Source organism: Lytechinus pictus, chromosome 15 (assembly GCF_037042905.1).
Source record: "Lytechinus pictus isolate F3 Inbred chromosome 15, Lp3.0, whole genome shotgun sequence".
Lineage (NCBI taxonomy): Eukaryota > Metazoa > Echinodermata > Echinoidea > Temnopleuroida > Toxopneustidae > Lytechinus > Lytechinus pictus.
Genome location: NC_087259.1, coordinates 12,810,478 through 12,823,075, shown reverse-complemented (window position 1 = coordinate 12,823,075; position 12,598 = coordinate 12,810,478). Strand labels below are relative to the sequence as shown.

Genomic DNA, 12,598 nt, shown 5'->3' with positions numbered 1-12,598 from the left:
CACACAACAAAGAAAGTTCCTGTAATTTTCTTTCACACTGCCAAAATACCTGTGACCTTGGAAAAATCCCTGCGAAAGTTCTCGTAATTTTGATAAGTCCCTACTATTTAGCGGGTATTTTCCTGTGGGGATATTACGCGTAATTTGTTTTCACCTTGTCAAAATTACCTGGGATTTTCTGATCAGGGCAAATTTCCCAATCGGAAAATACCCGGACCGACGAACTACGAGGCGGTCTGAAACCACCTATTCTCATATCCTGATGAGATGGAATGTGTCTCGCTCACCCCGGGAAATCATTCAATTTAAACGAATCTCCTTCTGCATCTTCACACCTTAACCACATTACCGAGAAGAAAAAAAATAGGGAAACCGGAGATATCTAATATTCTTTTCCCTCCTGTCATTCTGCGTTTGATATTAAAGGTCATGTCCAAACTGACGCCAAGTTGGTATGAATAAATAAAGAAATGTTATAAAATTTGGAAATGAATTAATAACATTATCGCATTTTCAGATATAACTTGTTTTCACATAACAGTTGTACTCCCAATATTGCCTTTATGCAACAGATGTCAAAACGATTGGAATATTCAATTATTCCTCCAATATAATGAAAAGCATGTTTCTTAATTGCTGTTGAAAATTTGGAAACATCATTATTTTAACTAAATTCAGAACTCCATAATTAACAATTCTAAAAAAAATATAAAAGATTTGAAATTTCACATTGTCAATTATAAATTAAGCAGTGAACTTGTGGTACAATGTATCATTGGCATCGTCATCTGTATATAGCTCATATATTGTACATCATTTTATGAAAATAAGGCAAAATTTTAAATACAACATTCTTATTTCAAATTCGATTTGAAAAAAAATGTGTGTTGTGCTTTTCTGTTTCATTCAAAGCAGTTTTAGGGTATATTTGACCTTTATGGAGAGAATTGCGATGCTATGGTGGTAACAAAAAGCAAAGAAAAATGAAAAAAAAAGGTGGAAAGGGAACTCACCCTCGAGTTATCAGGTGGCTCCCTGTAGCGGTGGTGACGACTCTCTCGATCAGGGTCGCGACCTTTCCTCTGGTATCGCTCGGCTTGCCTGCGGAGGAGAACACAGATAAAACAAATAGTGAGTCTTGGTTCCAGGCCAGCACCTAGATTAATTGCTGCCGGAATTGAGAGGCAGGGGAATGGCGGAGGAATGCTCCACTTGTTTCAGGCTTCAAGCGAGTTCCCTGTATTTCATCGGGAGGTTTAGGTTTCTTTGCCAAGTAAGATTAGATGTTTGTGTTTATGATCTCAATGACATCATGCACTGTCGGAATCAGATGGTATGGGGGTTTTATATACCTTAATAGCTTTTGCATATTCAAATATCTTGTATAGGAAAAGTACTTCATTTGCATACTGCATTCCACTTCTATCTGTGAAATAAACAATCTTTAGAGTTGATGGATTGATAAAAGCAAATTGTTAATCAATGTACATGGAATACCTTTTCTACTTTTGTGCTATCCCTTGCGAAAGTCAAAATTGGCCATTCATAGCTGATCCCGGACTGTCCAAAATTTTCTTTGATACTATTGCCAGGACTGATCTGGGGCCCATCTTACAAAGACTTGCGATTGATCTGATCAATCGCAACTATGGAAAGCCAGCAAAGTCAACATATAAAATGCATGTTTGCTCAAATTTTCTTTTAGATATGAATGTATATCCATAAATTCATTGATTTCTTGACAGTTCGGTGTGTTCTCCTTTGTTTACAAAGGACATTTTGCACATTTCCTGTATAAAAAATTATGACACTGATGGATGTCCATAGAGTTACGATTGATTGGATCAATCGTAACTCTTTGTAAGACGGAGCCCTGATATGATTTCATAGCATCACTACAATTACTCCACGATTAAGACCACAGTTTCAATTGTGAGACAAATCGTGACAGTGAAAACTAGTTATTACCTACAGATATTTGTAGATGAAGAACCATCATTCACGAAATTATTCTGCTGAACACTACAAAATATGACAGGAAAGAAAATATGGAGCAACTGTGGATGTTTAATATGTAATTTACATCTATCGAAGTGATGATCAAGGCCCTCGTCTTAACAAATCCCTGTTAAGACTCATCATGTCTTGTCTATAATACCATGACAGGCCAAAGATGCAGCCCTCATTTATTCTCCACGAAGAGAAACAAAATCTGTCCTCGAGCTCTGAATTGGCAGAAAAGACAATTATCCTGTAAGACAGTCGAGTGAGTTGGCAGAAAGGTCCTCAAGGCCTATATGACCCCGGCAACGGGTCTTGACAACGGTAAACAAACAGCCTGAAAGGGAAACTCGGAAGTTTGACGGGCGAGACAGAGGGGGAGAGAGCGGGGCGGTCGCAGAGGATACATAAAGGTGTGGTTTCCACATACTGTGATTGCATTAATGTCATTCGGGTCATCAGGACCAATGAAGATATATGTCATCGCCCCTAGGCTGTACGTTCAGACTCTGAATAGGTTGCTTCCTAATTACAATTAAGGGGGAGGACTCCTGTCTATTAATGAAGTACAAAGTTTGAAACAAAATTTGCTGATGAAACAAAGAGTACAAAGATCGACAACTGAAAAATCAAAACACGACCACCTTTAATTCAGGGGAAAATATACCCCCTCCTGTTGAAAATGTACACCATTACCAAACCAATTACTAAAATGGACATTAATAATTACAAACTGAAAGATTTTTACCTGCCCTCCTGAGAGAAATATGCAATAAATAAAAGGGCAAATTAGAAGAGGAAGAACAAGCCAAAAGGAACAAGCAACATGAAAATTGAAGAGCTCTGATATTTTAGGCTTAACACTATTTATAAAGCAGAAAAGTTTGACACTGGTAACATATATGTGGGGACGGTATGATTTGGGTTGATGCTATAAAGGCCTCCTCTCATTAATACATAATGGTCATATAAGGTCTAATACCCCTTTCATAAACCCAATAAAACCCAATTATGCGGCTAATAGCAGCATAATTTGGTCATAAAATCAGAGGAGGACAAGAGTTATCCGCATTATTCTGATGCTGCTATTATCCGCATAATAGCAGCATCGGGACAAGATTTTGAGTTTATGAACGTATTTCCAAATAATGCGGATAATTGCCATGGTGCGGTCACAAGGTCACCCTTTTCCAACACAACCGCATCGGAGGGGGCGTGTCCAATTGTCATGACGATTATCCGCCTTTTTCAGGACGGGCGCTCGTAAAAATAATGCGGATAATTTTCGGAGTTTGTGAACGCAATTTTTATTGAATTATCCGCATTACTCTTAGGCGGCTAATTGGAGGATAGGTTTTATTGGGTTTATAAAAGGGGTATTAGTGACAATTACAATGATTGAGGAACGGGTGGATCAGTTTCTGAATTTTTGACATAATGGTATTGGGTTTGTATGGATTACTTGCTTATTTGTTAATATGTAGTTGAGAAATGAAAGAAAATAATAAATAAATAAATGCTTGTGAGCTGACTCGCAAAGGAAGCCATAACCCGTTAGGACCTATATTTAGCAATGAAAAATATAATATTTATGATAACAAGACAATAAAAAAAACAAAAAAACAACAACTGCAATTATGGATAATTGGTTTAACCTGTCATAAATCTGAACTGTGAACAAATGGTCCACACTCGTCAACTGGAAGGGTCATTATTAAAATATATATATATAGCTGATATATTGCAAAATGACAATTACTGGAAAAATTGACAACCATTACTTATATTTCTTAAATCTCTCAAAAGTCTGAATTTCAAAACAGCAGGGTCAGGTGATGTGTCAGATGATCGATCATGTGATCTCGCAGTGAACCAAAGCCAATGAACACTTGTTTTTAATATGACAGCATATTAGTCACTGTCAGGATGTTAACTATTATACATCAACAAAGGCGCTTAAAGGTAAAGAGAGCTAAATAGGGACAAACCAACAGAGTAATATGAATAAATGTCTGCAAATATCCACCAATAATAATGTCGTTTTGTCTCATTCCAAAAGATTCAATCTTACAGTAACACAAAATTCCCTGGAACACAAACAATAAAAATTGATTTGATGTTAGGACTGATTATCCCCGAGGGGGCCAATTACTTGTGTCATTTGGGTCAATTGTTTATAAACAACTTTTTATATAATTTCCCCTCAGGCAATGTTAATTTATAAGATCACAAGTGCCCTTACTCTTATATCTCATGCTTTGATATCTAAAATCAATACTCATGTTAAAAAAATCTGTATTAAAAAGATCTCATGGCTTTAATTTGAATTTCTGAGGAATGTGTGGCTAACAATAAATAACTTGTGTCAAATAAATGTGCTTTATGGCTGGGATGTATCATGTTTTGAATTCACAGAAATGTCTATACTAAAAAGGAATTCAATAGAAATTTTAAACATTAAAATCTCCTAAGAAATATTTTTTTTAGATGTTAATGGCAATAAAAAAACGACTTTAAAAGTAGACAAATGTATCACAAACAAATATGAATGAAATGAAATTAAATGATCTGTCTAAAAGGGTTAAATTGCATAAATCTGAGAAACAGTTGAAATAGTAATGTATGTTTACATACATGTATTGTCATAAACCGCTAAAGAAAGGACCAAGAGAGGACTAAAAGTACAGTGGATAATTCCTCACAATATGTCCCTTTGTACAGATGGGCAAGCAGATATATGAAAGTTAGTATTAAAAAAATTCAACTGTTGAACTTTTGATGGATATGACACTAATGAAGAAAAAAGTACTTTCAAATATAAACATACCCTTTTAGTTAATTAATCAATACTCGTTTTATATTGGCAAGTATTTACTTTTCAGAGGGGGAAGGGGGGGGGGGGGAGGGGCGAAGGAGGACCCTGAACTAATCATTACAGGCATAACACAAATATGTTTTTTATTACTTAATTTAAATGTCCTAAAGCTGGATGGGCTATAAATGACTATGTATGATGTAATGTATATTTATATAATATTGACTGGTCTTGAGGGGAACATCAAATATATTGCCAGCAAAAGAATCATATTGGCCCGAGTCTTTAGACGAGGGCAATATGGGTCTTTTAAAGGCAATATATTTTTGATGTTCCCCAAAAGAAGAGCCAGTCAATATTTTCATTATTATCCAATTAAGATATCTAGAGCAAAAATCACAATAATGATGATGATGATAATGATGATGGGTTCTTGTATAGCGCCGGTATCCGCCTCAGCTGGGCGCTCATGGCGCTTGCTCAAAAATAGGAAATGGTGGTATTTCGTTTAAGAATAAAGTTCTTTTGTGTCATGTTAATATCAGGGTCTAGGCTCTGCACTTTACCATTATTTATGACGTACTTGCAAGCGCCCAGATCCAGCTTTGTCTTTATTATGACTTAGATTGTTGGTGTGCAGATATTGTTTGTATTTTGCGTCGTCTCTGCGTGCAAAGTCAATACACGCATTGAGACCGAGGAAAATACAAACAATATACCTATCCTTTCCTGATATTCAGAAAATGTAGGGCAATACGACTTTGTTAATGACCAGCTCAGATGTCTGATACGGGTGATAATTAGGTATATTTCAGGTATTTATTCAGGTATACTTTACCTGACCGCACCAATCTGTTAGCAAAGAATATCCTTGATATAAAAAAACTTTTGGCATGAGAACCTTTTTTTTTTCAGCATAAAATCAGGACATTTTACCCTGCCTCTGAAAACGGTGATAAATTTCCAACAATCAGCAGTTAAAGCATCATGAATCATGATTCTCTAATTCCTTGACAGCCTTGACTTTGGAACAGAGGAACTTTTAATGCTTTATTATGATAAACAAACCAAATGGATATCAAAATTCAAGGATTTCATGGAAAATTGTGAGAAAACATGTATATTTATTACCCGGGGGGGGGGGGGGGGGGGGGGGGGGCACTCAGTATGTAATGCATAGTGGGTATGTGCCGCGGAGGGGACCCCCATTTTTACACTCAAATTTCCGTTCCGAGGCATAGCATTTTTGTCTTATTGAGAAAAAGAACAAAGAAAGCCGCTCCAGAGCATAGCACTTTCTTCTTCTCGAGAAAAAAGAAGAAAAAAATACGCTCCAGGGCTTCGCATATTTTCCGTTACGCCGTTCCGGTCGCAATTTTGGTGAAAAGCGGCCGCAGCTCGCTGTCCGACCATCGCCTCTGCGCTAGCGCGCCCGTCAGTCGTGCCGCCGGGCTAGCTGAAGTACGTTCCATAGGGATGCATACGCACTCGCACGCAGGCGACCCGTTCCAAGGACCCCCGTTTTCACAAACATTTGTAGTTCCGAAGCCCGTTCCAAGGACCCTCCTTTTTACAATGAGCCCGCTCCAAGGCCCCCGTTTTTTGTCTCGCCCGCGGCACACCCCTACCAATTTTTTGGTCGAGTGCCCCCCCCGGGATTTATTACCAGGCCAAAAATGTAGTATTTTTTATTTTAACAACCTATTGGCTAAATCTAAATTTGGATTTTCTGGGCTCCTTCTTTTATTTTCCAGAGCTCTGTGCCCCCTGTAATTTTTCCTCATTTACTATCAGGGGCCCGTTTCATAAAGCTGCTCGTAAGTTAAGAGCGACTTCAAGAACGATTGGTAATCCTTTCTTGTGGTAAATGATATTCACCATTAAATGTTCATTGGTGATTATTTAGCGTGTAAGACATGTTCAGTCGTTCTTAAAGTCGCTCTCAACTTACGAACAGCTTTATGAAACACCTACCAGGTGTATGTGATAATGAAAAGATCAAGGTTTTCCAAGTATGCACACTCATGCAAGGTACTCCTGTGGACCTTTCTCCACCCTACCGATCCTTGTGCTGCCTGCAGTCTTGCAATTACTGGGGAACGTTTCATGAAAGAGCTTGTCAGACATTTTATCCGACAGTTACTATGGCAACAGTGCCTCTCAGCCAATCATAATCAAGGAAAGTTGTCAGACCTGAGAACTTGTCAGACAAAAGTGTTGATGAAACACTCCCCAGGGCATAAGCTTGCCTATTAGGACTTCTGGTTGGTAGGTTAACATTATTAATTACTTGATCATTCCCAACCATGAAAGCTTTCTGTATTACAGGTGTATATGCTTCAGGACTTAGCTTTGCATTGTTCAAGATTCATCTTGGAATAGATGTGGGTGTGAGTGTGTGTGTGTGTGCGGGGGGTCTTCCATTAAAATACCCTGGGACCGACTGATGCACCCTGGGATTGTTGCCCCTAGCGGATCAGGGGGACAGTGACATCGTAAAAACAAAACTCCATGCCACCAAACTCTCGAGGAAGGGAGTGACTTTTCCGCCACTATTTGCATTAGTCGCACCCCCGACATGGCCCGACGTAACCCCTATCGATAAATCAGACAACGACCTGATTGGTCTAAATAAACAGCCCACAAATCAGACTTGACAGTTGTTGCTCAGGACATGGTATTTCACCCTTTGCCCTAAGCCCATAGACTGATAAAAGTCTTGATTTGGGTCTTTTCTCAATGAGATGTTTCCCATATTATCTATTTACTTTTTCAAAGCTATCCATAGCCAGCACAGCTAGTATGACTTGGTCACCGTTCTCACTACCTTCCTAAAACTAGTTGACTGGAAACTAGTTTAGTGGAAACTAGTTTAACGTGTAGTAAGAACGGTCGAAGCGATCTTCCAAACCGGTTCAGAAAACCACCTCGCGATGTAGTTTTCAAGATCGCTTTGCCTCGTTAAACTGGTTTAAGCGTAACTGAGGAAACAACCGTGCTTCGGGAAGCAATCTTCGCACACTGAGAGCGTTTCCATAGCAACAAAATCGCTTTACCTGAAGTGATTTTGAAAACCGATCAAGTGGGAACGCTAGCTAAGCGATCTTCCAAACTGGTTTCCTGAATCGGTTTCCAGTAAACTAGTTTTAGAAAGCGTAATGAGAACGGCCTGTATGTCTTGGGAAATAGAGCTGATCAAGCCAGTGTGTCATGAGGCAATTTCCACTGCCACATTTTTCCTCAGCCGATCAGATTGACGGAATTTGGTAGCTTGTAACAACTGTTTGGTCGAAATCAATCTTGAGGACTATTAGTTTTCATCTGTTGTATAAACTGCCAAAGTCACCAATATAGGTCAAGATAAGGATATCAGTAGTAAGAATTGCCATTCAAGGCTGTAAGAGGCTGTTCATGGCCCCCTTGAAATACTTGTTTTCCATGCATTGGAACATGGTAAACTAAGTTTTGACATTTTGTCCCAGGAAAGTGACAGAAGCCTTGATATCAGCAACTGCAACAATTAAGCCATCACAATGTCCATATCATGACGAAATACTCCCCAGAGAGTGGAGGTGACCAACTGCACAGCAAATATTAATGAATGTAATGATCATTTAAATACACACTATAACTCTCTTTGTGTATTATTAGGCAGTGTAAATAAAAATAATTACTAACATAAATAATGGACAAATTTGAAAGATTTTCATGTCAATTTTGTATCGTATCATGAGAACGATTACTTACTTGGGTGAGGCTTGTTTGCTGGGCTGTTCTACGGTGAGTCCCTCTGACCCGGAGCTATCGATCCTAGGGAGGGTACCTGCCACCTTCCCTGGGCGTGGTCGATCTTTCTCCTTGGGTTGCGGCGGCGAGGGCGGCGTTTCTTCCTTGATAGCCACGGCGGCACTGGTGCTTCCACCTTCTTCAGCGAGTCCAGGCAAGTTCTCATTGCTGCCGCGGCGCACCGCTCCTACCAGACGGCGGAAGAGTGAGGGGCGCTGAACAGGGGGCATTGTGGGAGGAGCAGAGGCCATGTTAATTGATATATTTATGTTAATTGATGACAGAAATGATACATCTAAAACTTTCCTGCAATGCTATACCATCGAATTCAATCAAAGAATAGTGAAACATGTCTTTCAATGAACATGTAATGGAACAATTTTCAGTCTATTCCCCTACCCTAGAGTTTAACTTGATAGAGACCTCATATTCAAAAGAAGAAAAATGTACTGTTTTCATTTTTACATTTTTATAAGTTTAAACTCCCATTTATTTTTAAAGCTTTCAACCCACTTAAAAAAAAAATCGGTGAGCATTCAGTTTTTAATTGACCACTCTGGAAGGTAAACACCAACACTTTTTAACGGCAGAAATAAATCAGGGAGACCCTCTTAAATTTTGACCGAGTCAAAAGAAGCTAATAAAAATCAATGACATTGGGTTGAACGTTTGTAGCTTTCCAAACTAGAATAAAATTTACAAGCTGTCCCCTGAGAAATCACAAATTTTGAACTCGAAAAGAAAATTACGCCTTGGTCTGTGACAACATGAACGAAACACCCCTATTGCATCCAACGCACTGCATCAGAAATTCAGATGATTGATAAAATGAATGAATGAAAAGGTCCCCTTTAAAACTGGAAAATAAAACAATGCATTGTGGTTGAAATGGAAGGTGGATCCGTGTAGGTCCTATAGGTGAAATTCAACTCTCAAAATGCCAGTAAAATGGAACTCTATGGTTATGAGTAGATGACATATGGTCTATTTGTGATGTTTGCAGGGGATAAATAAAAAAAATAACACTATTACACATCTTAGACCATTCCATCTTTCAAAATACCACCCCTTTGCCCCCCCCCCCAGTTTCAATACTTCCTATGAATGAAGCTATTTTAAATATTTGAAATCTCAATCAATATGTCATCACGTTCCCTCCCAATGAAATTATAAAACAATACCTATCCATCAAATGCTCTCAAATTTGGCCCACAATGAAGGAAATATGTTTCCACTGAAACCATTAAATTCATGGTCTCAACCAAAACTCCTTATGAGAGTGAACAAAACAGATAAATATTAGCAGAAAGGGAAAAAATAACATTTTTGTATGTTGTCTGTTTTGCTGAAACTATTCATTTACTTCCTAATGTGAACTTTACAAAGAAGAGTCCCAATTTAATTCAGTGTCAATGCACTTTCAACATATTTAATGCAATTGAAGTGGTCTTTTAGGGTGGCAATGATGCACATCAATATGCCATGTACAAAGGAGTCATGTTTATGGAAGAGAATAATGTAACTGATGAAAAAACCTAAAACACTGTTGTTCCATTTCAAGAAAATGTGACTGAACTCTGAATACTGAGAACCATCAAAAGAAATATGACTGAAACTAAGTGTTGCTTTGTATGTTTTCTGAATATTTTTTTCAAAAGGTGTTACATTTATGACATGTATCTTTAAGTTATTATGATGAATAATTACATCTTTGCGCGAACTAACAAGCCCAAGATAAATATGAATACAAGTATATATTAAATGGTGTAGAAATCGTGTTAAATGCATATCACCAATTAATTAAATATATATAAATAATGTGCATTCATACCATATATATATATAAAGTGAATAAATGAATAACAAATAAATATATAATGATTATAGAAAAAATACTACTATCCTAAATTTTATAAAACCAAGAGTGCTATATTAATTCTACCAACAACATATACTTATAATCATAATAAAATACAAAACATTTATTCTAAATTCTAAATAGCACCAACAAATGCCAATGTCACAATATTCATAAGCAACAACCATTATCATGTTTAACAATATTCTGCAATTGAAAAAGCAAGCATTAAAGTACAGATCTATTTGAAATTATTTCAAGAATACAATAGGCTTTCTCATAAGAATAGGTACACATTTTTTAGAAGCACATATCAAAATGAAATCTGTACACTTCATATTTTTAAAAGATAAAATTATGTTATCTTTTCTATGAAGAAAATTGATCTGTATTCAGCATTTTACATTATCACAACCGACATTGATACAAATATATTACATAAATCTATTCTACCTACACGGCTTATACGACGCCATGTCTTTTTCATAAAACAAGTTAATATTAGTATAATGCAAGTCATAGATAATTATTCTGAGGGTATGTTTAAAAGCTGTGCATTACTTTAAGTATATGAAGCGCCAAGTGTGGTCATCAAATCATTTGAATTATTAATTTTGTTTATAGTAAAAAAAATTAAAATATTAATAAGTGAATCATAATTGATAATTGCAAACATTGTCCTTTTAACTTGAAATACATTTTTTATTGTTTTTTTAATAATAAAAAAATAATTTATTTTGATGATATAAATCTACTCTTTGTTTGAAAAAAAAAAGGTTAAGGAACCTCAGATGGCACTCCATCATCACGTCACAATGCACAGCTTTACTAAACACTCTTATTTCTAGCAAAAGATGTAGGTCTTGTAAGAAAAGAAAAACACTGTTATAGCACCAGAGCAACATAATCTGAAAAGAAATCAAACAGTCCCAAAATGGCATAAATATGCTGCTTATCACTGAAAAAAAAGAGAGATGAAAAAATTATTAAAGAAAGTGTGCATGAAAAATGAAGAAAAATCAGGGATATATGTAGGTGAAGGTGAGAGAGTTTACTGCAATGTGAGTAAACACAGCAAAGATAGGATACAGGGATGCAGTAGAAGTAGTAAGGGTGCAAAAACGTAGCAGGAATGCAAGCCGAGTGCTAGTAATTGGAGTGATTTATTTACCTTCTGGGCAGCCAGTATGAACTATTCATGGTGAACGAATGAAACAAGTAGGTGTCAGATGATAAAACCATAAAATAAATAAACAAATACATGAAAGCAAAATAAAAACAAAAAACCATATCAAGGTATATTGCACAGTTTTGGGATGAGAGGGTTTATCTTACGGTGTCCTTGATTTATTTTTAGAATAAATATACATTTTTTCTCTCCTTAAAATGCTTTCAGACAATAACTAAAACAAAGACTAAATACAAAAGTTGCCTCAATTATTATATAACTTTTGAATTTATTGGCTTGTAAAACACTGATGTTGCCAATGGGCACCAAATAATACCTAGCAACACCAACAAGCTGAAATGTATATGGCATGTTAAAAAGAGTTAATATCTCTCTTTATTAAAGTAATGGCCCGGCGTTTTGCTAAGCAGGTGTCCCAGAATGCCCTTCTCCTTTCCGAAACTGTGCATTGATGCTGTTAAAGATTGGCATAAACAAGATATCAGCCAAACGGTGAAGGATTCCGCTCACACATACAATGAAATGAGATGTGGTCATGCTCCCCCTTCATATGATTTATCTTAAAATTTAACATCTTAATGTATTCCTCTTCTTCAGGAAACGGGGTTTGCTATATGACTTTTAGTAGAGTGTAATTCTCCCCCCCCCTCGTTTTTGATGTAAAATTGGATGGGTATGACATTGGGGAGGATCACTGCCTTTCACACAAAGTATAGGAATGTAAAAGGGGTTTGGCCAAAAGCTGTCAATAGAGGGCTCTATTCTACTTTGGGAAAAGGGGAGGATTTTATTTTATTTTTTTTATTTAGTTGCCCTCTGCATAAAGGACTACTTCAAGGATATTACAGGATTCAATATTTTCCACACTGATTTAAAAAAAAAACCCAGGTCAAATGTAAGCAATGCACTTTTCTATAAATAAAAAACTGCGGAAGGTGTATGTGGTTTT

The 12,598-nt window shown here is 36.8% G+C and overlaps 1 protein-coding gene across 2 annotated transcripts in view; it reads right to left on the bottom strand.

The window, feature by feature from the left end:
- The window catches only part of LOC129277777 (serine/arginine repetitive matrix protein 1-like), a 41,693-nt gene extending 29,507 nt beyond the window's left edge, over window positions 1-12,186 (bottom strand). For both annotated transcript variants that reach the window (XM_064110218.1, XM_064110217.1), the window contains exons 1-3: window positions 11,632-12,186; window positions 8,564-8,817; window positions 1,014-1,101 (exon numbers count right to left, since the gene is read on the bottom strand). The gene's annotated coding sequence lies outside the window, so the exon portion shown is untranslated. The remainder of the gene's footprint in view (window positions 1-1,013; window positions 1,102-8,563; window positions 8,818-11,631) is intronic.
- Window positions 12,187-12,598: the final 412 nt, after the last annotated feature.